Genomic DNA, 23,550 nt, shown 5'->3' with positions numbered 1-23,550 from the left:
AGATCTCTGCTATTTTGATCCTTTAGCTACCACATAAGATCTCTGCTGTTTTGATCCCTTGGCTACCACATAAGATCTCTGCTATTTTGATCCCTTAGCTACCACATAAGATCTCTGCTATTTTGATCCCTTAGCTACCACATAAGATCTCTGCTATTTTGATCCCTTAGCTACCACATAAGATCTCTGCTATTTTGATCCCTTAGCTACCACATAAGATCTCTGCTATTTTGATCTCTGCTGTTTTGATCCCTTGGCTACCACATAAGATCTCTGCTATTTTGATCCTTTAGCTACCACATAAGATCTCTGCTGTTTTGATCCCTTGGCTACCACATAAGATCTCTGCTATTTTGATCCTTTAGCTACCACATAAGATCTCTGCTGTTTTGATCCCTTAGCTACCACATAAGATCTCTGCTATTTTGATCCTTTAGCTACCACATAAGATCTCTGCTGTTTTGATCCCTTGGCTACCACATAAGATCTCTGCTATTTTGATCCTTTAGCTACCACATAAGATCTCTGCTGTTTTGATCCCTTGGCTACCACATAAGATCTCTGCTATTTTGATCCTTTAGCTACCACATAAGATCTCTGCTGTTTTGATCCCTTAGCTACCACATAAGATCTCTGCTGTTTTGATCCCTTGGCTACCACATAAGATCTCTGCTATTTTGATCCTTTAGCTACCACATAAGATCTCTGCTGTTTTGATCCCTTGGCTACCACATAAGATCTCTGCTATTTTGATCCTTTAGCTACCACATAAGATCTATGCTATTTTGATCCCTTAGCTACCACATAAGATCTCTGCTGTTTTGATCCCTTGGCTACCACATAAGATCTCTGCTATTTTGATCCTTTAGCTACCACATAAGATCTCTGCTGTTTTGATCCCTTGGCTACCACATAAGATCTCCGCTATTTTGATCCTTTAGCTACCACATAAGATCTCTGCTGTTTTGATCCCTTAGCTACCACATAAGATCTCTGCTATTTTGATCCTTTAGCTACCACATAAGATCTCTGCTGTTTTGATCCCTTGGCTACCACATAAGATCTCTGCTATTTTGATCCTTTAGCTACCACATAAGATCTCTGCTGTTTTGATCCCTTGGCTACCACATAAGATCTCTGCTATTTTGATCCCTTAGCTACCACATAAGATCTCTGCTATTTTGATCCCTTAGCTACCACATAAGATCTCTGCTATTTTGATCCCTTAGCTACCACATAAGATCTCTGCTATTTTGATCCCTTAGCTACCACATAAGATCTCTGCTATTTTGATCTCTGCTGTTTTGATCCCTTGGCTACCACATAAGATCTCTGCTATTTTGATCCTTTAGCTACCACATAAGATCTCTGCTGTTTTGATCCCTTGGCTACCACATAAGATCTCTGCTATTTTGATCCTTTAGCTACCACATAAGATCTCTGCTGTTTTGATCCCTTAGCTACCACATAAGATCTCTGCTGTTTTGATCCCTTGGCTACCACATAAGATCTCTGCTGTTTTGATCCCTTGGCTACCACATAAGATCTCTGCTATTTTGATCCTTTAGCTACCACATAAGATCTCTGCTGTTTTGATCCCTTGGCTACCACATAAGATCTCTGCTATTTTGATCCTTTAGCTACCACATAAGATCTCTGCTGTTTTGATCCCTTGGCTACCACATAAGATCTCTGCTATTTTGATCCTTTAGCTACCACATAAGATCTCTGCTGTTTTGATCCCTTGGCTACCACATAAGATCTCTGCTATTTTGATCCTTTAGCTACCACATAAGATCTCTGCTGTTTTGATCCCTTGGCTACCACAAGATCTCTGCTATTTTGATCCCTTGGCTACCACATAAGATCTCTGCTATTTTGATCCTTTAGCTACCACATAAGATCTCTGCTGTTTTGATCCCTTGGCTACCACATAAGATCTCTGCTATTTTGATCCTTTAGCTACCACATAAGATCTCTGCTGTTTTGATCCCTTGGCTACCACATAAGATCTCTGCTATTTTGATCCTTTAGCTACCACATAAGATCTCTGCTGTTTTGATCCCTTGGCTACCACATAAGATCTCTGCTATTTTGATCCTTTAGCTACCACATAAGATCTCTGCTGTTTTGATCCCTTAGCTACCACATAAGATCTCTGCTATTTTGATCCTTTAGCTACCACATAAGATCTCTGCTGTTTTGATCCCTTGGCTACCACATAAGATCTCTGCTATTTTGATCCTTTAGCTACCACATAAGATCTCTGCTGTTTTTATCCCTTGGCTACCACATAAGATCTCTGCTATTTTGATCCCTTAGCTACCACATAAGATCTCTGCTATTTTGATCCCTTAACTACCACATAAGATCTCTGCTATTTTGATCCCTTAGCTACCACATAAGATCTCTGCTATTTTGATCCCTTAGCTACCACATAAGATCTCTGCTATTTTGATCCCTTAGCTACCACATAAGATCTCTGCTATTTTGATCTCTGCTGTTTTGATCCCTTGGCTACCACATAAGATCTCTGCTATTTTGATCCCTTAGCTACCACATAAGATCTCTGCTATTTTGATCCCTTAGCTACCACATAAGATCTCTGCTATTTTGATCCCTTAGCTACCACATAAGCGAGTGAAGCAAACCCATGCCCATACACTGTGTGACTGAGAGCGAAGTCTATTTTATTATTTACCTTTATTTAACTAGGCAAGTCAGTTAAGAACAAATTCTTATTTTCAATTACGGCCTAGGAACAGTGTGTTAACTGCCTTGTTCAGGGGCAGAACGACAGATTTGTACCTTGTCAGCTCGGTGATTCGAACTTGCAACTTTTTGGTTACTAGCCCAACGCTCTAACCACTAGCCTACCCCGCCCTGCCGTCTTGCATCTTGCTCATCTGCGGTGCTGCTCGTGCACCGTTGTTTCGTTAACTACCTTTGTAAGCAGTCATGGTTCAAGGTGAATTATCTGCATCCACATCAATAATTATGCAAGTATTCCTATGGAAATTAGGATTTTTCCCATGTCATGATCCTGAAAAGGATAGTTCTGTATGTAAGTGTTGGCACCCCCTAGTGTGACATCCCTATCAGATCTGAATATACATGCTTATGAAAGTAAATACAGTATTTCATAACCACGAGGAGAGCGACAGGGCGATTGTTGTTCTGTCATTGAGGTGGGCCTGGCTTAGTTCAGAGCAGCATTGGGAGTGAGCCCACAGGAGAGGAGTGTCTGAGAGTCCTCACTGTACCAGCGCTGTGGGAACGCACTGATGTCATGCTGGGGCATCTGTCCATCTGAAATTGTGAGGGGAGAGAGAGAGTTGATAGTGATGGCACAGGACTGGGCTTTCATAACATGTCAAACAGACTGGGATGCGACTTAGTTCTGGTATGCAGATTGTCACTGATCATTTGGACAAATCGCGATTCCCCATTTAGAGGAGTGCATACTTCACTAGCCTCGTTGGTACATTTTCTAGCACGTCTCCCTCGAATTATTATTTTTTCAATGTAGGACGTGGATCAGCTTTAATATTGCAAATAGAAGCCACAATCAATGTAATTGTCTGCATTTACTTTATATAGATATATACATATTACCAGTCGAAAGTTTGGACACTTACTCATTCAAGGGTTTCTTTGTTTTTACTATTTATTTACATTGCAGAATAATAGTGAAGACATCAACTATGAAATCACATATGGAATCATGTAGTAACCAAAAAAGTGTTAAACAAATCAAAATATATTGTAGGTTCTTCAAAGTACCCTTTGCGTTGATTACAGCATTGCACACACTTGGCATTCTTTCAACCAGCGTCACAAATGCTGAGCACTTGTTGATCTGCTTTTCCTTCACTCTGCGGTCCAGCTCATCCCAAACCATCTCAATTGGGTTGAGGTCGGGGGATTGTGGAGGCGAGGTCATCTGATGCAGCACGCCATCACTCTCCTCCTTGGTCATAAATCCCTTACACAGCCTGGAGGTGTGTCGGGTCATTGTCCGGGTTGAAAAACAAAAGATAGTCCCACTAAGAGCGAACCAGAATGGATCATGGCGTATAACTGCAGAATGCTGTGGTAGCTATGCTGGCTGTGTGCCTTGAATTCTAAATAAATCATTGACAATGTCACCAGCAAAGCATCCCCACACCATCACACCACCTCCTCCGTGCTTCACGGTGGGAACCACACATGCGGAGATTATCTGTTCACCTACTCTGTCTCACAAAGACACGGCGGTTAAACCAAAAATCTCAAATTTGGACACGTGAGACCAAAGGATAGATTTCCACTGGTGTAATGTCCATTGCTTGTGTTTCTTGGCCCAAGCAAGTCTCTTCTTATTATTGGTGTCCTTTTTGTAGTGGTTTCTTTGAATCAATTTGACCATGAAGGCCTGATCCTCTGAACAGTTGATGAGATGTGTCTCTTACTTGAACTCTGAAGCATTTATTTGGGCTGCAATTTCTGAGGCTGGTAACTCTAATGAACTTAATCTCTGCAGCAGAGGTAACGCTGGGACTGAGTTTCCTGTGGCGGCCCTCACGAGAGCGAGTTTCATCATAGCGCTTGATGGTTTTTGCGACTGCACTTGAAGAAATGTTCAAAGTTCTTTAATTTTACATATTGACTGATCTTCATGTCTTAAATGATGGAAAGTAATTTTTCTTTGCTCATTTGAGCTGTTTCCATAATATGGACTTGGTCTTTTAACAAATAGTGCTATCTTCTGTATCCCACCCCTACCTTGTCACAACACAACAGATTGTCTCAAACGCATAAAGAAAGAAATTCCACAAATTAACTTTTAACAAGGCACACCTGTTAATTGAAATGCATTCCAGGTGACTGCCTCATGAAGCTGGTTTAGAGAATGCCAAGAGTGTGCAAAGATGTCATCAAGGGAAAGGGTGGCTACTTTGAAGAACCTACAATATATTTTTATTTGTTTAACACGTTTTTGGTTACTACATGATTCCATATGTTATTTCATAGTTTTGATGTCTTCACTATTATTCTACAATGTAGAAAATAGTACAAATATAGAAAACCCATGTCAACATTTGACTGGTACTGTATATGTTATCCTTAAAATATATAAATTATTAATATATGCACACAGTTGAAGTCGGAAGTTTACATACACTTAGGTTGGAGTCATTAAAACTCGTTTTTCAAAATTTCTTGTTAAAAACTATAGTTTTGGCAAGTCGGTTAGGACATTTACTTTGTGCATGGCACAAGTAATTTTACCAACAATTGTTTATGGACAGATTATTACACTTAGAATTCACTGTATCACAATTCCAGCGGGTCAGAAGTTTACATACACTAAGTTGATGGTGCCTGTAAACAGCTTGGAAAATTCCAGAAAATGTCATGGCTTTAGAATCTTCTGATAATCTTATTGACATAATTTGAGTCAATTGGAGGTGTACCTGTGGATGTATTTCAAGGTCTTTCTTCAAACTCAGTGCCTCTTTGCTTGACATCGTGGGAAAATCAAAAGAAATCAGCCCAGACCTCAGAAACAAATGTAGACCTCCACAAGTCTGGTTCATCCTTGGGAGCAATTTCCAAATGCCTGAAGGTAACACGTTCATCTGTACAAATAATAGTATGCGAGTATAAACCCCATGGGACTACAAAGCTGTCATACCGCTCAGGAAGGAGATGCATTCTGTCTCCTAGAGATGAACGTACTTTGGTGTGAAAAGTGCAAATCAATCCTAGAACAACAGCAAAGGACCTTGTGAAGATGCTGGAGGAAACAGGTACAATTATATCTATATCCACAGTAAAAACGAGTCCTTTATCAACATAACCTGAAAGGCCACTCAGCAAGGAAGAAGCCACTGCTCCAAAACCTCCATAAAAAAGCCAGACTACGATTTGCAACTGCACATGGGGACAAATATCGTACTTTTTGGAGAAATGTCCTCTGGTCTGATGAAACAAAAATAGAACTGTTTGGCCATAATGACAATTGCTATGTTTGGAAGAAAAAGGGGGAAGCTTGCAAGCCGAAGAACATCATCCCAACCGTGAAGCACAGGCGTGGCAGCATCATGTTGTGGGGGTGCTTTGCTGCAGGAGGGACTGGTGCACTTCACAAAATAGATGGCATTATGAGGGAGGAAAATTATGTGGATATATTGAAGCAACATCTCAAGACATCAGTCAGGAAGTTAAAGCTTGGTCGCAAATGGGTCTTCCAAATGGACAATGACCCCAAGCATTCTTCCAAAGTTGTGGCAAAATGGCTTAAGGACAACAAAGTCAAGATATTGGAGTGGCCATCACAAAGCCCTGACCTCAACCCTATAGAAAATGTGTGGGCAGAATTGAAAAAGCGTGTGTGAGCAAGGAGGCCTACAAACCTGACTCAGTTACACCAGCTCTGTCAGGAGGAATGGGCCAAAATTCACCCAACCTTTTGTGGGAAGCTTGTGGAAGGCTACCCGAACCATTTGACCCAAGTGAAACAATTTAAAGGCAATACTAATTGAGTGTATGTAAACTTCTGACCCACTGGGAATGCGATGAAAAAAATAAAAGCTGAAATAAACAATTCTCTCTACTATTATTCTGACATTTCACATTCTTAAAATAAAGTGGTGATCCTAACTGACCTAAAACAGGGGATTTTTACTGATTAAATGTCAGGAATTGTGAAAACTGAGTTTAAATGTATTTGGATGAGGTGCATGTAAACTTTCAACTTCAACTGTAGGTGTGTCCAAACTTTTGACTGGTACTGTATATTTTCAACTGTGCTGTTATGTTTCACAAAAATTCTGAACCTACTGTATATACATTTTATGGACACAGTATATTTTACATGAGTTTTCTTGTTTTTTCTGTTATTTTTAGTCCCACCATTCAGCTACCCTCAACCCCTCCCAATATAAATATTTGAACACCATCTAGTTTTGATTTCTATTTGCCATATATTTTTCAATTGTGCTGTGACGTTTCAAAAAAGTACTGAACCTTTCTATTCTCATAGTTTCTACAGATTGTAAATCAAAGAGAAACATTTTTGCTAAGATATTTATATATTTTATACAATTGATCGGTTGTCAATGACTTTTCAGATCACCCAGTAGTGCTATTTGCAGAGTTAACACCAGGTAAATTCCTGAACCTGCGACCAAAAACAAGCTACATATGGACAGTACCAAAATAAATTATGTAATGATTCTGTGTCTTCGCAGCAAAATCTGAAGAGCTGGGATGGTTGTATCCATCATATACAGTGGCTTCAGACCCCTAGACCTTTTTCCACATTTTGTGATGCAATAACCCATAATGACAAAGCAAAAACAGGTTTCAAAATGTTTGCTAATTTATGAAAAATAAACATGTCACATTTACATAAGTATTCAGACCCTTTACTCAGTACTTTGTTGAAGCACCTTTGGCAGCAATTACATTCTTGCGTCTTCTTGGGTATGACGGCACACCTGTATTTGTGGAGTTTCTCCTATCAGGCTGGATGGGGAGTATTACTGCACAGCTATTTTCAGGTCTCTCCAGAGATGTTCGATCGGGTTTAAGTCCGGTCCGGGCTCTGACTGGGCACTCAAGGGCATTCAGAGATTTGTCTCGAAGCCACTCCTGCATTGTCTTGGCTGTGTGCTTAGGGTTGTTTTCCTGTTGGAAGGTGAACCTTCGCCCCAGTCTGAGGTCCTGAGCGCTCTGGAGCAGGTTTTCATCAAGGATCTCTCTGTACTTTGCTTTATTCATCTTTCCCTCAAACCTGACTAGTCTCCCAGTCCCTGCCGCTGAAAAACATCCCCACAGCATGATGCTGCCACCAGCATGCTTCACCGTAGGGATGGTGCCAGGTTTCATCCAGACATGATGCTTGGCATTCATGCCAAAGAGTTGAAACTTGGTTTCATCAGACCAAAGAATCTTGTTTCTCATGTAGTCTTTACGTGCCTTTTGGCAAACTCCAAGCGGGCTGTCATGTGCCTTCTACTGAGGAGTGGCTTCCGTCTGGCCACTCTACCATAAAGGCCTGATAGGTGGAGTGCTGCAGAGATGGTTGTCCTTATGGAAGATTCTCCCATCTCCACAGAGGATATCTGGAGCTCCTTCAGTGACCATCGGGTTCTTAGTCACCTCCCTGACCAAGGCCCTTCTCCCACAATTGCTCAGTTTGGCCAAGTGGCTAGCTATAGGAAGTCTTGGTGGTTCCAAACTTCTTCCATTTAAGAATGATGAAGGCCACTGTGTTCTTGGGGACCTTCAATGCTGCAGAAATGTTTTGGTACCCTTCCGCAGATCTGTGCATCGACACAATCCTTTCTCGGAGCTCTACGGACAATTCCTTCCACCTCATGGCTTGGTTTTTGCTCTGACATGCACTGTCAACTGTGGGACCTTATATAGACAGGTGTGTGCCTTTCCAAATCAAGTCCAATCAAGTTGTAGAAACATCTCAAGGATGATCAATGGAAACAGGATGCACCTGAGCTCAACTTTGAGTCTCATAGCAAAGGGTCTGAATACTTATATTTTTAATACATTTGCAAAACTTTAGAAAAACCTATTTTCGCTTTGTCATTATGGGGTATTGTGTGTACATTTTTTTTTATTCCATTTTAGAATAAGGCTGTAATGTAACAAAATGTGGATAAAGTCAAGGGGTCTGAATACTTTCAGAAGGCACTGTATATACTATTCTATTGGTTGCAAGAATTTTGTATAATTTAAATTGAAAAACTTTTCAGTTTTGAGTCTGGTGACGTTTTGTGTATCAGTTCATAAACCATGTGCCAGGTACATTGAAAATCTCTTTGCAACTATTTTGCAATCCGTATGGCACAGCTGTCAATTTTTTGGTCCTTAAATGAAACTGGTGTACTTTTTTTTATTTATCACAATTTTCTTGAACCTATTTTGGTTTTTAATGCAGGGTCGACAGACAAGTTCCTTGCCTTCTCCCTTTTCCATTTGCCTCTTCCATTTTTGCGGTATGCAAGATTTTAGTTCTGGGTGTCCGAGATTAACATGACCCAAAAGTCACTGTGACTAAGATGAAGTACTGTGAACCTGATGGACTTCCTGGGCAAAATACTCTGCACAGCATTTTGTGGTAATGGCTCCCAACCCACCTGTGCTTGTCCAGATACTGGTGCAGGTGACCTATGGTCTCTGAGAAGTGCATTTTCATGATGTAGGTGTGCTCGCCCTCCTCTGACTTCACCCTCAGTGTGGTGACATCACGGGCCTAGTTGGGGGGAGGGATCAGTCTCATGCAACTCCAACCTGAGTTACAGTAGGAGACAACAGGTTCATAACCCACATTAGCAAATGTGTGTCCCTCTTCCAGGGTCTCCTCTGTCACAAGGTCCCACAAGGCCCCCTAGTGGTGGAAGTGAAAGTATTGTGCATAGGGAGACGGCACAGTAAGGTGTTCTAGACTGTCTGTTGATTTCTCCCCCTCTGTGCATTCAACCACAGCCTGCCCCATCCCAGGGAACTCCGCCCACGGTCGCCTCTCTTGGAACTCCTCCTCTCGCCTGTCGTGTACCTGTGTACACAAAAAGACGACGTGCCACTACTCAACACAAAACAAACAGGAAATACATTGTCCATGTAGTCAGTTTTCCTACCGTAAGCACATTTGAAATTCACTCGTGCACACAAAGCACACACACGCACCTGAAAGGGCACCCCATCTGCAAACCTGTCCTGCAGCTCAGAAGGGAAGTGTCCGTCCATCAGGTCTTGCATGCACTGCTGTAAAGTCATGAGCGGCAGGGTATCAGACACACTGGACTGAGATCCAAACGGATCTTTCTGTACTTAGTTATTCTGTCTGCTACAATCTGAGAGAGAGACAATATATGGAAACATTGAAATCAAAGAATTTCAGTGAAAATGTATTTAAAGCCATGTCTGGTTCAACTATCTAGGCTGTTTCAGGGCCTGGTCTAGGTATGTTGTACTCTCTCGTAATAGCCTTAACAGTAGCTGATTTGGTTCTGGGTGCTGAGACTATGTACTGACTAGCCAGTCAGAGTGTAGCGAGTATTCCCTATACAGCCTCTGTCTGTACCTGTGTGCTGGCTTCCTGGTAAGAGCGGAAGGGCCCATTGAACATGAAGATGCCATTGCTGTAGAGTCTTAGTGGAATGAGGTGCTGCTGGGCCAGCTGTGCCCCTCTGGACGTGACCCTGACGAAGGACTCTCCCTCCCCAGCCAGGATGTTCAACTGCTGGATGTTCTGGAGCACCAGGTCAAAGTTCATCTGGATGTTTCTCCTGGCCACAGAGGTCTCTGCAAAACACAGGCCACCATAATAAGTGAATGCATAATTAAAGATGTTCTGTTTGAAAACCACCCGGCATCACATGAGCACAGCTCTGTAAAACTCTACTGCTGCATTGAAAAAAACATCAAAGTCGTGAAAGAAACCACTCTTCGGTGTTGTTTGGCAGCTGCTTTGTACGGTTGGAAATGACAGTTTGAAGATGTGATTTGATTAGGTTTCACTTCACGTGTATATTGAAAGTCAGGCCTAAGGTGAGGATTAGTGGGTTACTGAGTACTGGGGCTGCCTGTTAAGGAGGGTGTACTGCTACAGCATGTTCAGATAGAAATGTATCACGTAGAAAGAATATGACTGTCAGAATAGGGAATCTTAGCAGCTCTATTAACTGCTTTTTCAGTCACTGCAGGCTTCCCTTTGTGGTCTCAAACTGGTCTTGAATGTACAAAAAACTCAATTCATGACCTTTACCAGCGCTAGAACTCTGCCATAGAAGGTTAGCATTGTCACATCTGGTGGCTTAACCATTGAAAAAGTGTCATCCTACAAATACCTAGGTATTTGGTTGGATGACAAGTTGTCCTTTAAAGTTCATGTGGATAATCTTGTGACAAAGCTTATATTGAAACTGGGTTTTTATTTTCGTAATAAGACTTGCTTCCCGCTTATGGCTAGAAAGAAACTTGTTCAGTCCACTTTTCTCTCTGTAATTGATTATGGTGACTTGTTGTATATGCAACCTCCTCTGTCTTACAGAGACTGGACTCTGTTTATCATGCATCCTTGCACTTTATTACAAATGCCAAGTCACTTACCCACCATTGTACCAAGTGGTAGGTTGGACCTCACTTTATATGCGCAGAAAGATACATTTGTATGTGTTCATCTACAAAGCCCTTTTGGGTAAACTCCCTCTTTACCTCTGTACTCTGGTCTCCTTCACCACCAGCAGTTACCATACCCGGTCTGTTAGGTGGTTGCTACTAAAAGTCCCCAGAACATTCACAGTATTAGGCAAGACTGCCTTCTCTTTTTGTGCACCAGACTCATGGAATAATCTACAATCCATGCTTCATCTAGATATGTTAGTGCCACTGAACGAATGTAAAATATTGACGGGAGACTCTGTTACAGAGGAGTGTAAATGCTTTTTTTTAGGCTGGATCATGTTGTATTGTATATGTTTTTATTATGTAATGTAATAATTGTTGCTGCTTTCTTGGTCAGGTCTCCCTTGAAAAAGAGACACTGGGTCTCAATGGGCTTTTCCTGGTTAAATGTCTATCTGCAACATAAGGTTCAGCATTTAATACGGCCCTGGTTTCTTTACCTGGCTGCCCCCCCCCCCCCCCCTCAGAGCTCTCGGTCTGCTCAGCTTCCTTTACTTCCTGTTGTGTTGAACTCCTTTCTGCACCCTAGATCATGCCGTACTCATCCAGAAACCACTGAGTGGTTAAAAAACCCACTGTGAATTAAATAAAAAAAACTTTTCAGTGACATTGGTTTAAGAGGTGAACTAAACTATTTAGAACAGACTTAAATATGAGTCAACCACCACAACTCAACTTCTATGTTATACTGTATGTAGAAAAGTTCAAGTCTAAATTGGACAAGCACTGACTTCGTAAGATATATTGTGAATCACACAGACACAGGTTCGTGCTTCCATGGCTTTCAATACAGTGCGGCCCATCCATGTCTGTGCAATGTACCAAACTGTTAGCTGAGGACCAAAAAAAACATTGCAACGAAAACATTGTTCCGTTGTATCACCATGGCGATGAGAACACTGTATAGGCCTACATGGGGCTGTGTTTCTATAAATATATGAATACTAGACCTATTTTATTTATTTATTTTATTTATTTTACCGTTATTTTACCAGGTAAGTTGACTGAGAACACGTTCTCATTTGCAGCAACGACCTGGGGAATAGTTACAGGGGAGAGGAGGGGGATGAATGAGCCAATTGTAAACTGGGGATTATTAGGTGACCATGATGGTTTGAGGATCAGATTGGGAATCATGTGTGTTGTGACTGGAGCTCTGTGGTTCCAGAACTGTATGAGATATACGATAGGCTGAAATAACTTTTTCCCCATTTTGTTACGTTACAGCCTTAATCTAAAATAGATTGAATTGCTTTTTTCCCCCTCATCAATCTACACACAAAACCCTATAATTACAAAGCAAAAACAGGTTTTTAGAAATTGTAGAAAATGTATAAATATTTTTTTTTTACTGAAATATCACATTTATGTAAGTATTCAGACTCTTTACTCAGTACTTTGTTGAAGCACCATTGGCAGCGATTACAGCCTTAGTCTTCTTGCGTATGACGCTACAAGCTTGGCACACCTGTATTTGGGGAGTTTCTCCCATTCTTCTCTGCAGATCCTCTGAACCTCTGTCAGGTTGGATGTGGAGCATCGCTGCACATCTATTTTCAGGTCTCTCCAGAGACGTTCGATCGGGTTTAAGTCCGGGCTCTGGCTGGGCCGCTCAAGGACATTCAGAGACTTGTCCCAAAGCCACTCCTGCATTGTCTTGGCTGTGTGCTTAGGGCTGTTGTCCTGTTGGAAGCTGAACCTTCGCCACAGTCTGAGGTCCTGAGCGCTCTGGAGGTTTCATCGAGGATCTCTCTGCTTCGTTCATCTTTCCCTTGATCCTGACTAGTCTCCCAGTCCCTGCCACTGAAAACATCCCCACAGTATGATGCTGCCACCACCATGCTTCACCGTAGGGATGGTGCCAGGTTTCCTCCATACGTGATGCTTGACTTTCAGGCCAAAGAGTTCAAGAGTGATTATCGGATTCTTGGCACCTCCTTGACCAAGGCCCTTCTCCAACGTTTGGCTGGGCAGCCAGCTCTAGGAAGAGTCTTGGTGGTTCCAAACTTCTTCCATTTAAGAATGATGGAGGCCACTGTGTTCTTGGGGACCTTCAATGCTGCAGACATTTGATACCCCTCCCCAGATCTGTGCCTCGACACAATCCTGTCACGGAGCTCTACAGACAATTCCTTCTACCTCATGACATGGTTTTTGCTCTGACATGCACTGTCAACTGTGGGACCTTATATAGACAGGTGTGTGCCTTTCCAAATCAAGTCCAATCAAGTTGTAGAAACATCTCAAGGATGATCAATGGAAACAGGATGCACCTGAGCTCAACTTTGAGTCTCATAGCAAAGGGTCTGAATACTTATATTTTTAATACATTTGCAAAACTTTAGAAATCATTTAGAAAACTTTAGAAATCATTCCAAATCATGTCCAATCAATTGAATTTACCACAGGTGGACTCCAATCAAGTTGTAGAAACATCTCAAGGATGATCAATGGAAACAGGATGCACCTGAGCTCAACTTCGAGTCTCATAGCAAAAGGTCTGAATACTTATGTAAATAAAGTATTTTCTACAAACATTTCGAAAAACCTGTTTTTGCTTTGTCATTATGGGGTATTGTGTGTAGATGAGGGAAAAAAACAATTTAATAAATTTTAGAATAAGGTTGTAACGTAACAAAATGTGAAAAAAGTCAAGGGGTCTGAATACTTTCTGAATGTGCTGTTTAGTTTAGTTTTAGTTTTACCGTTATTTTACCAGGTAAGTTGACTGAGAACACGTTCTCATTTGCAGCAACGACCTGGGGAATAGTTACAGGGGAGAGGAGGGGGATGAATGAGCCAATTGTAAACTCTTCGTCCGAAGAGGAGGAGTAGGGATTGGACCAAAGCGCAGCGTTGTTATATGACATAATGAAGTTTATTAAAGAAAGACGAAACACGAAAACACTTCAACAAACTACAAAACAATATAGACAGACCTGGACTCGAGAACTTACAATATACGAAGAACGCACGAACAGGAACAGACTACATACACGAACGACAAACCGAAACAGTCCCGTGTGGTGCAACATACACAGACACGGAAGACAACCACCCACAACAAACAATGTGAAACAACCTACCTATACATGGTTCTCAATCAGAGGAAAACGTAAAACACCTGCCTCTGATTGAGAGCCATACAAGGTCAATTAAACCTGACACTTAACATAGAACAAACAACACAGACTGCCCACCCAGCTCACGTCCTGACCCACTAAACACAACTATACAAAAGGAAAACAAGGTCAGGAACGTGACATTAACCCCCCCCCCCCCCCCCCCCCCCCCCAAGAGGCGGACTCCGGCTGCAAAACTCAACCTCAAGGGGAGGGTTTGGGTGGGCATCTGTCCACGGTGGCGGCTCCGGACGCTGTCCCCACACCACCATAGTCACTCCCCGCTTCCGTATCCCCCTCCCAATGACCACCCTCCAACTAAACCCACCTAAATTAAGGGGCATCACCGGGATAAGGGGCATCTCCGGACTGAGGGACGGCAGCTCCGGACTGAGGGACGGCGGCTCCGGACTGAGGGACGGCGGCTCCGGACTGAGGGACGGCGGCTCCGGACTGAGGCTCTGGCTGGTCATGGCTGGCTGACGGCTCTGGCTGGTCATGGCTGGCTGACAGCTCTGGCTGGTCATGGCTGGCGGACGGCTCTGGCTGGTCATGGCTAGCTGACGGCTCTGGCTGGTCATGGCTGGCTGACGGCTCTGGCTGTTCATGGCTGGCTGACGGCTCAGTACAGACGGGCAGTTCATGCGGCGCTTGGCAGACGGACAGTTCAGACGGCGTTGGGCAGACGGGCAGTTCAGGCGCCGTTGGGCAGACAGGCAGTTCAGGCGCCGCTGGGCAGACGGCCAGCTCTGACGGCTCGGGACAGACGGGCAGCTCTGACGGCTCGGGACAGACGGGCAGTTCTGGGCAGACTGGCAGTGCAGGCGGCTCTGGGCAGACTGGCACACCTGTAGGGAGGAGACGGAGAGACAGCCTGGTGCGTGGGGCTGCCACAGGACCCACCAGGCTGGAGAGACCTACAGGAGGCTTGATGTTAAGAGGCACCTGAAGGACCGGGCTGTGAGGGAGCACTGGAGCTCTGGTGCGCAGCCTTGGCACCACTCCCCCAGGCTGGAATACTACTCCAGCCCGTACCCTCCAGAGTGCAGGCACAGGTTGAACCGGGCTGTGGATGAGCACTGGAGATCTAGTGCCTACTACGCGCACCTCTCCCTTAGGCTCCACTCCCACATTTGCCCGGTACGAGCGAAGCGTAGGCATAGGACGCACTGCACCCTCCCAGCGCCCTGGAGACACAGCACGCAGAGCCGGCGCAGGATACCCTGGACCGAAACTGCAACGGAGACCAGACGAGCTGAGCAGGCACAACACGCCCCGGCTGGATGCCCACACTCATACGACACTTTCGGGGGGCTGCCCTAAAGCGCACCGGGCTATGGGCACGCACTGGCGACACCATGCGCTTAACCGCATAACACGGTGCCTGACCAGTGACGGGTTGCTTATAATAAGCACGAGGAGTGCGCTCAGGTCTGCTACCTGGCTTAGCCACACTCCTCTCTAGCTCCCCCCCCCCCCAAAAATTAAGGGGCTGCCTCTCGTACCTGTCGCGCTGCCTTGCTGCCTCCTCATATCACCGCCACTCAGCTTTCGCTTCCTTCAGCTCAGCTTTGGGGCGGCGATACTCCCCAGCCTGTGCCCAGGGTCCTTCTGCGTTCAAGATCTCCTCCCATGTCCAGGAGTCCTGGGATTTCTGCTGTTGCTGCCCTTTTCCCTGCTGCTTGATCCTTGTTTGGTGGGTGGTTCTGTAACGATCATTCTCCTCCTCTTCGTCCGAAGAGGAGGAGTAGGGATTGGACCAAAGCGCAGCGTTGTTATATGACATAATGAAGTTTATTAAAGAAAGACGAAACACGAAAACACTTCAACAAACTACAAAACAAATAAACGATGTAGACAGACCTGGACTCGAGAACTTACAATATACGAAGAACGCACAAACAGGAACAGACTACATACACGAACGACAAACCGAAACAGTCCCGTGTGGTGCAACATACACAGACACGGAAGACAACCACCCACAACAAACAATGTGAAACAACCTACCTATTTATGGTTCTCAATCAGAGGAAAACGTAAAACACCTGCCTCTGATTGAGAGCCATACAAGGTCAATTAAACCTGACACTTAACATAGAACAAACAACACAGACTGCCCACCCAGCTCACGTCCTGACCCACTAAACACAACTATACAAAAGGAAAACAAGGTCAGGAACGTGACAGGTCTCTTATTATCTCATCATACAAACTATAATAACTATCTTGTCATTCAATATATGAGAAGTCTCTTAAGCAATCCATAGTATAAGGAATCTCTTGTCAAGCAAACTATAAGGAACAAAGGTCAACTATAGAATACCAATGCAACATCCACACATTCACACGTTTGGCAGACTTTGTGTAGAAAACATTTACCGGCACCGTTTAGCTACTGCTCACACATACTGTAGCAGGAATATGTGTAGACTTAACACTTGTACGACAGGCATCCTGTATGTACAACTTCATCAGCATTCTGTGGTTCAGCTTTCCTTTAAAATGCATGCTTTTGATTGGTTGTTGCGGAGGATCACAGAGGTTGATGTGGTTGAGGTTAATTTCAGATCAAAACCCTTGTCACAGGAGCTCATGCAAAGTTGTTACCGTTTTTTTCCATCGATTGCACCGGAAAGTCGCTCTGGATAAGTGTGTGCTGAATGACTCAAATGTAATGTACAATGTAATTTGTATGTCTGAAGGTGTGTCGTACTTGGCTCCCCTTGTGGTCAACGTCCAGGGCTTGGGTCTTCACCTTGGTGAAGGGTCAGCCTCTGTATCATGGAGGGCATTAGCTCAAAATCACTAAGGGGTGCACCTGTAGGGTTCAGTCAGAATTCACTAGATCAGGCAGCGCACTGCCTGTATAATAAAGGCACTCGGTATGACACTCGGAAGACGTTTTTTTTCTTCCCCCAAAGCGTCTTATGGCACAGTGATGCATACATTGTTATTCATTCTGAGAACACTCTGTTTGTTACTGTCCATTATCAGAAACCCAAGCTGTCTTTTTTGAAACCCACATTTGTGACCACAGTGCTGTATTAGGAAAATGAGACACTTTATTTTGTGGTCCATGCACACAACATACAAATCTAACAACCATGCATGAGATTTCCAGTGTTATCGAAATTGTATGTGTTCACTGCACTTATTTCGAACATGACGGATGTGACGTTGGTTGTGGTTGTGAATATTTCAGCACAGGGAAAGTTGCAAGGACATCAAAGAAACATACAAAAGGAGTTGCTTTTCCTTTGTTTGGCCTTTGATTTGGAAGGACAGGCAATATCAGTGGCTTGAGTCTGAGGCGTAGGGTGATTCAAAGTAGATACATCATTCAGCAGAGTAGCTTCATATTCTAAAGAAAAAATAAGAAAATTTAAAAAAAAAACAGAATGACCCCAGGTTTTTAAAGAACTAAATTCAGAGGCAGCATAGGTTTCAAATCATTGGATATCTCATAGTTAGACTATGGCAGGATTCCCCAACTGGCGGCCCGCTGGACGAATTCGGCCCGTGGGTGATTTTATTTGGCCATCCAAGTTTTATGAGCAATAAATAATACTAAAATGTTTTTTTATTTTTGTTGTTGTTCATAAACGACTAAAAACACCAGCAAATCAGCTCCAAGTGATTTTCATTTGGGAAATCTATTCCAAAGTATTCCCACGCACCATAGAGAGATATGTGATCGTATTGTAACGACCCTGGGTTTATAAGCGCGGAAATCGACTCTGCCGCTTGAGCATGCTTTTGCGGCACAGTCGATAGCGCGCCGGACCTCGGGCTAGAAGGTCGAGGGTTCGAGACCTGCTCCCTGCTGTTTCATTACATTGGTGTCAGAAGTGGGATCGGACCTCGCATCCACGACAGTGCGTGTGCTTGGCCGGTGAGCGCGTTCCTGTAAGACGTAAAGTCGCAAGCTAGCGCGAGGACGCGCTCTTTGAAAGGAGGGAGTAGTGTAACGACCCTGGGTTTGTAAGCGCGGAAATCGACTCTGCCGCTTGAGCATGCTTTTGCGGCACAGTCGATAGCGCGCCGGACCTCGGGCTAGAAGGTCGAGGGTTCGAGACCTGCTCCCTGCTGTTTCATTACAGTATATACAAATGTAAGCAAGGTTTGAAATTATTATGATTAGTAAAATAGTATATCTTCTTGTGGTCAATTTGCAGTCTACAAATGATTTGTAATATGTCCCCCCCCCCCCCCCCCCCCCCCCCTGTCGGGTTTTCCCCAACATTGAAAGTGGTGAGCTCATCTCCTGACATTCATAAAACACTTGGGTTCGATAGGATGCGCAAATGGCTAGCAGACTAGTTTACAGAGGTCATTTTGTGATTCAACAACGAATGTAAAAAAACTCAATATTTATGAGCACCTGGCTGACATTGACATGGTTGACGTGCAAGCACATAGCAGCTAAAAACGCAAAATAAATGTCCTGAGTGTCTACACTTGTTTCAGTTATTAAACTCAATAAACGAAAGTAACTTTTATTTGCCATGCAATGAATTTATGATTACTTACAAGTGAATGGCTCTAGATTCTGTAGGTTGGAATATTATTACTAAATGATTGTTTGGAGTTGATTGCGATTGTTAACGTGGATCGTGACATTTCAGTGGCTCGTTGCTGGTTCCAGATTTCAATACTCCCTCTTTCCAGCCGTGAGGCACCCGCCAAAGGGATACGTTGTAATTCAAAGTGATACATTGCAATTCAAAGTATGACCTTGTAATCAGCCATCGACAAACCTTGACATGAATTGAACGATGTATCCAAACATCAGTCTACTTTTAGTTCAAAAGTTGTCACACACCTAGCCCTAGATCAGACCACATACTAGGCATGCTATACAAACCATAACAGCACAATACAATAACCTACAATACAATGCAACACGATACAATAAATAGGCTATCGACCTATATGGAAAAATAGAAGAATAGAAAAATACCCATCTGTTTCATTCGTGCCAAATAATTTGTAGGCCCTATTAAAGTGAATTTACACTGCTCATTCATGACTGTAAAACAAATGTCTGTTCTTGTGCACATGCAGTCATGGTGCACCCACCCCTTTCAGACCCATCCTCTTCTAGCTGAAATAGACACAGATACACTTTTGCTGTTCAGAGACTCAACCCTCTTCAACATGAACAAAGCTCTGTTCTGTGCTGTCTTCATCTTGCTGGTGCTTGCTGTGTTCACAGAGGCCACGGAAGGGAATCCTCCAAAGGCCAAGGTAAGAACCAACATATCAGTATTAGTAAAGTATTAAGTAGAGATTAAACATTCATTGTAGAGTTCAGCAATGTAGAGGTCAGAAATTGTATACATAGCATCAATAGCACCAACTTGTGGTGATTAGTTTCCAGGTATTGTGTTAACATTTAGGTAACAGCCTAAAGTGTTGTGAAATGTCTAAAATGGTCCTATGTCCTTCATCTTTCAGGTGAATGAAACCAGCGCCTCTGGCAAGGTATTCCCATTTTTTACAAATTGATTGAGCTAATCAGTGAATTGGAGATAGAGAGGAGAATTGTAAACTAAGAAAGTGTCTATAGGCCTACCCACCATAAGGGTTGTTCTTGAATTGCGGTGTTATTTGGGTGTGGCATTTTGGGGGAAAAAAAATAACTTTTCTCTATTTTTTTTAATTAAATGTATTGGGTACATCTTCCCATTGTAAATGAACTAATATGGTACCTTAATGACTTTTAATAATGTTTTACTATTATGGTAACATCGTGCCACCAGCAGGAGTAGTTACACCAGTGACGGTAACTCCAATGGCAACATTTTGGTAATTGAGGATTTTCGAAAATGGAGGGCACAGATGCTCGAATCTAAGGTCATTAAAATGTTAAAAATAATTGACCAAAGTGTTTTTGATTCATAATTTTGCTCACAGTGTAATTTCCCTTCATTTAACATTTGTAACACCAATTACTCTATTTAGACACACCAAATGATCAATGGAATCCTCAAATGTATGAGACACTAAAAGGGTGTGATTAGCTAATAATTGTATTTAATATAGACCTTTCCAGTGCAACACTTTTCCACTGGAGGTCAATGCAAGGTCCTTGTAAATCTTTGTAATGAGTGATTTTCAAGGTGGTTACACCAATGGGGATAAAACTTAAGGACACGTATTATATTTGTAAAAATTGTAATAGCCTGTTTTGTTTTTATTGATAAGTACAATATACAGTTGATGTCGGAAGTTTACATACACCTCAGCCAAATACATTTAAACTCAGTTTTTCACAATTCCTGACATTTAATCCTAGTAAAAATTCCCCTGTCTTAGGCCAGTTAGGATCACCACTTTAATTTAAGAATGTGAAATGTCAGAATAATAGTAGAGAGAAAGATTTATTTCAGCTTTTATTTCTTTCATCACATTCCCATGGTTCAGAAGTTTACATACACTCAATTAGTATTTGGTAGTATTGCCTTTAAATTGTTTAACTAGGGTCAAACGTTTTGGGTAGCCTTCCACAAGCTTCTCACAATAAGTTGGGTGAATTTTGGCCCATTCCTCCTGACAGAGCTGGTGTAACTGAGTCAGGTATGTAGGCCTCCTTGCTCGCACATGCTTTTTCAATTCTGCCCACACATTTTTTATAGGATTGAGGTCAGGGCTTTGTGATGGCCACTCCAATACCTTGACTTTGTTGTCCTTAAGCCATTTTGCCACAACTTTGGAAGTATGCTTTGGGTCATTGTTCATTTGGAAGACCCATTTGCGACCAAGCTTTAACTTCCTGACTGATGTCTTAAGATGTTGCTTCAATATATCCACATAATTTTCCTCCCTCATTATGCCATCTATTTTGTGAAGTGCACCAGTCTGTCATGCAGCAAAGCACCCCTACAACATGATGCTGCCACGCCTGTGCTTCACGGTTGGGATGGTGTTCTTCGGCTTGCAAGCATCCCCCTTTTTCCTCCGAACATAACAATGGTCATTATGGCCAAACAATTCTATTTTTGTTTCATCAGACCAGAGGACATTTGTCCAAAAAGTACAATCTTTGTCCCCATGTGCAGTTGCAAACTGTAGTCAGACTTTTTTATTGCGATTTTGGAGCAGTGGCTTCTTCCTTGCTGAGCGGCCTTTCAGGTTATGTCAATATAGGACTTGTTTTACTGTGGAGATAGATACTTTTGTACCTGTTTCCTCCAGCACCTTTGCTGTTGTTCTGGGATTGATTTGCACTTTTCACACCAAAGTACGTTCAGCTCTAAGAGACAGAACGCGTCTCCTTCCTGAACGGTATGACGGCTGTGTGGTCCCATGGTGTTTATACTTGCGTACTATTGTTTGTACAGATGAAAGTGGTACCTTCAGGCATTTGGAAATTGCTCCCAAGGATGAACCAGACTTGTGGAGGTCTACAATTTTTTTCTGAGGTCTTGGCTGATTTCTTTTGATTTTCCCATGATGTCAAGCAAAGAGGCACTGAGTTTGAAGGTAGGCTTTGAAATACATCCACAGGTGCACCTCCAATTGACTCAAATGATGTCAATTAACCTATCAGAAGCTTCTAAAGCCATGACAACATGTTCTGGAATTTTCCAAGCTGTTTAAAGACACAGTGAATTTCGTGTATGTAAACTTCTGACCCACTGGAATTGTGAGACAGTGAATTATAAGTGAAATAATCTGTCTGTTAACAATTGTTGGAAAAATTACTTGTGTCATGCACAAAGTAGATGTCATAACCGACTTGCCAAAATTATAGTTTGTTAACAAGAAATTTGGGGAGTGGTTGCTAAATGAGTTTTAATGACTCCAACCTAAGTGTATGTAAACTTCCGACTTCAACTGTATGTAATGCTTTTGTTAACTTTCTAGATTTAAAAAATAATACATAGATTGACAGCTTTAAATCCCCCAAAATATGTCATTATAACTGTACATTAAACAATGCATAAACATAACGTTTTGCATTATAAAGCACTTGCAGGGGGTTTTATGACTGATAAACAGTCCAATTTAAACAGAAAACATGTATAATGTGTAACTATTTGTCATTTCAAAGTGTTTTTTCTTTGGATGTGAATGCCACCGCAATTCAAGACCGACCCATAAAGGGTTCTTCGGCTGTCCCAGAGAACCCTGTTTGGTTCCAGGTAGAATCTTATCACCATAGGGTTATTAAAAGGTTATACCATGGTTTGTTGGGTAAGTTGGGTTCTACATTGGTTCTACATCAGTTCTACATGGAGCCAAAAAGGGTTCTCATACAGGGACAGCAAAAGAACCCTTTATGGTTCTAGATAGCCCCTTTTCTAAGAGTGTAGAAATTCAGTTCTTTCTCTCTCTGTCTCTCTCTCTCTCTTCCCTCTATCTTCTCTGTAGGCATCGGGGGCAAGCACGTTGGCACTTCCGTTGTTGCTGCAGTTGGTGCTGATGGTTGCACCTGCTTTACTTCAAACTCTGCTGTAGCCCTTGCTATGCTCTCCTTCCACAAGACTCTGCAGAACTTCTTCAAGAACGGGCGCAACAACAATAACAATAGCTTCAATGACTAGGCCTACTATATTTACCGGTGCTGTAGACCCTAGCTGACCCGTTTCCATGATTGAACACCATGAAGTTCTTAACCCAAATGATCTTGTGATAATCGTACAGATACAGAAATAAATGTGTGTATCTACACTCTTCTTGATATTTTCTTTCTCTGTCTGATAGATGGAGGCGTGTGCAGACTATGCCTATGACATATTGTGGGCTAGGGATAGGCTAGGCCTTGAACAGAAATGACAAAACGTTGATAGTGCCGCAAAACGCACAGCAGGACATAGAAGAGACAAGATGTCAAATGAAAAGCAAAACCTCCACCTGGTTTCAAAAATGCTTTCACCCCCTGAACTTGTATTTATTCATTTGGCATTACATAGTGGGATTGAATTATTTTTTGCCATTGATCTACACAAAATACTCCATAATGTCAAAGTGAAAAGAAAATTCTACACATTTGTACAAATTAATAGAACATGTGTAACTAAACAATAGTTGTCGCATAAGTATTTACCCTCTTTGTTTAGGCAATCCTAAATTAGTTTCAAAGTAAAATTTGGGGCTACTCCCGAGTGGCGCATCTGTCTAAAGCTGCATCGCAGTGCTTGAGGCGTCACTACAGAACCGGGTTCGATCTCAGCCTGTGTCATAACCGGCCGTGACCGACCAGGAATCCCATAGGGTGGCCCCCATA

General features: G+C 42.7%; 1 long non-coding RNA gene and 1 pseudogene across 1 annotated transcript; one reads left to right on the top strand and one right to left on the bottom strand.

The window, feature by feature from the left end:
- Positions 1–2,542: 2,542 nt before the first annotated feature.
- LOC129837573 (UBX domain-containing protein 11-like) lies at positions 2,543–17,306 on the bottom strand (annotated as a pseudogene).
- A 2,137-nt stretch (positions 17,307–19,443) lies between these two features.
- On the top strand, positions 19,444–22,994 carry LOC129837840 (uncharacterized). The gene is made up of 3 exons (XR_008756768.1): positions 19,444–19,565; positions 19,776–19,802; positions 22,695–22,994. It is a non-coding gene; the product is annotated as an uncharacterized LOC129837840 (long non-coding RNA).
- Positions 22,995–23,550: the final 556 nt, after the last annotated feature.

This window comes from Salvelinus fontinalis, chromosome 38 (assembly GCF_029448725.1).
Source record: "Salvelinus fontinalis isolate EN_2023a chromosome 38, ASM2944872v1, whole genome shotgun sequence".
NCBI lineage: Eukaryota > Metazoa > Chordata > Actinopteri > Salmoniformes > Salmonidae > Salvelinus > Salvelinus fontinalis.
This window is presented reverse-complemented; position numbering and strand designations above follow the sequence as displayed.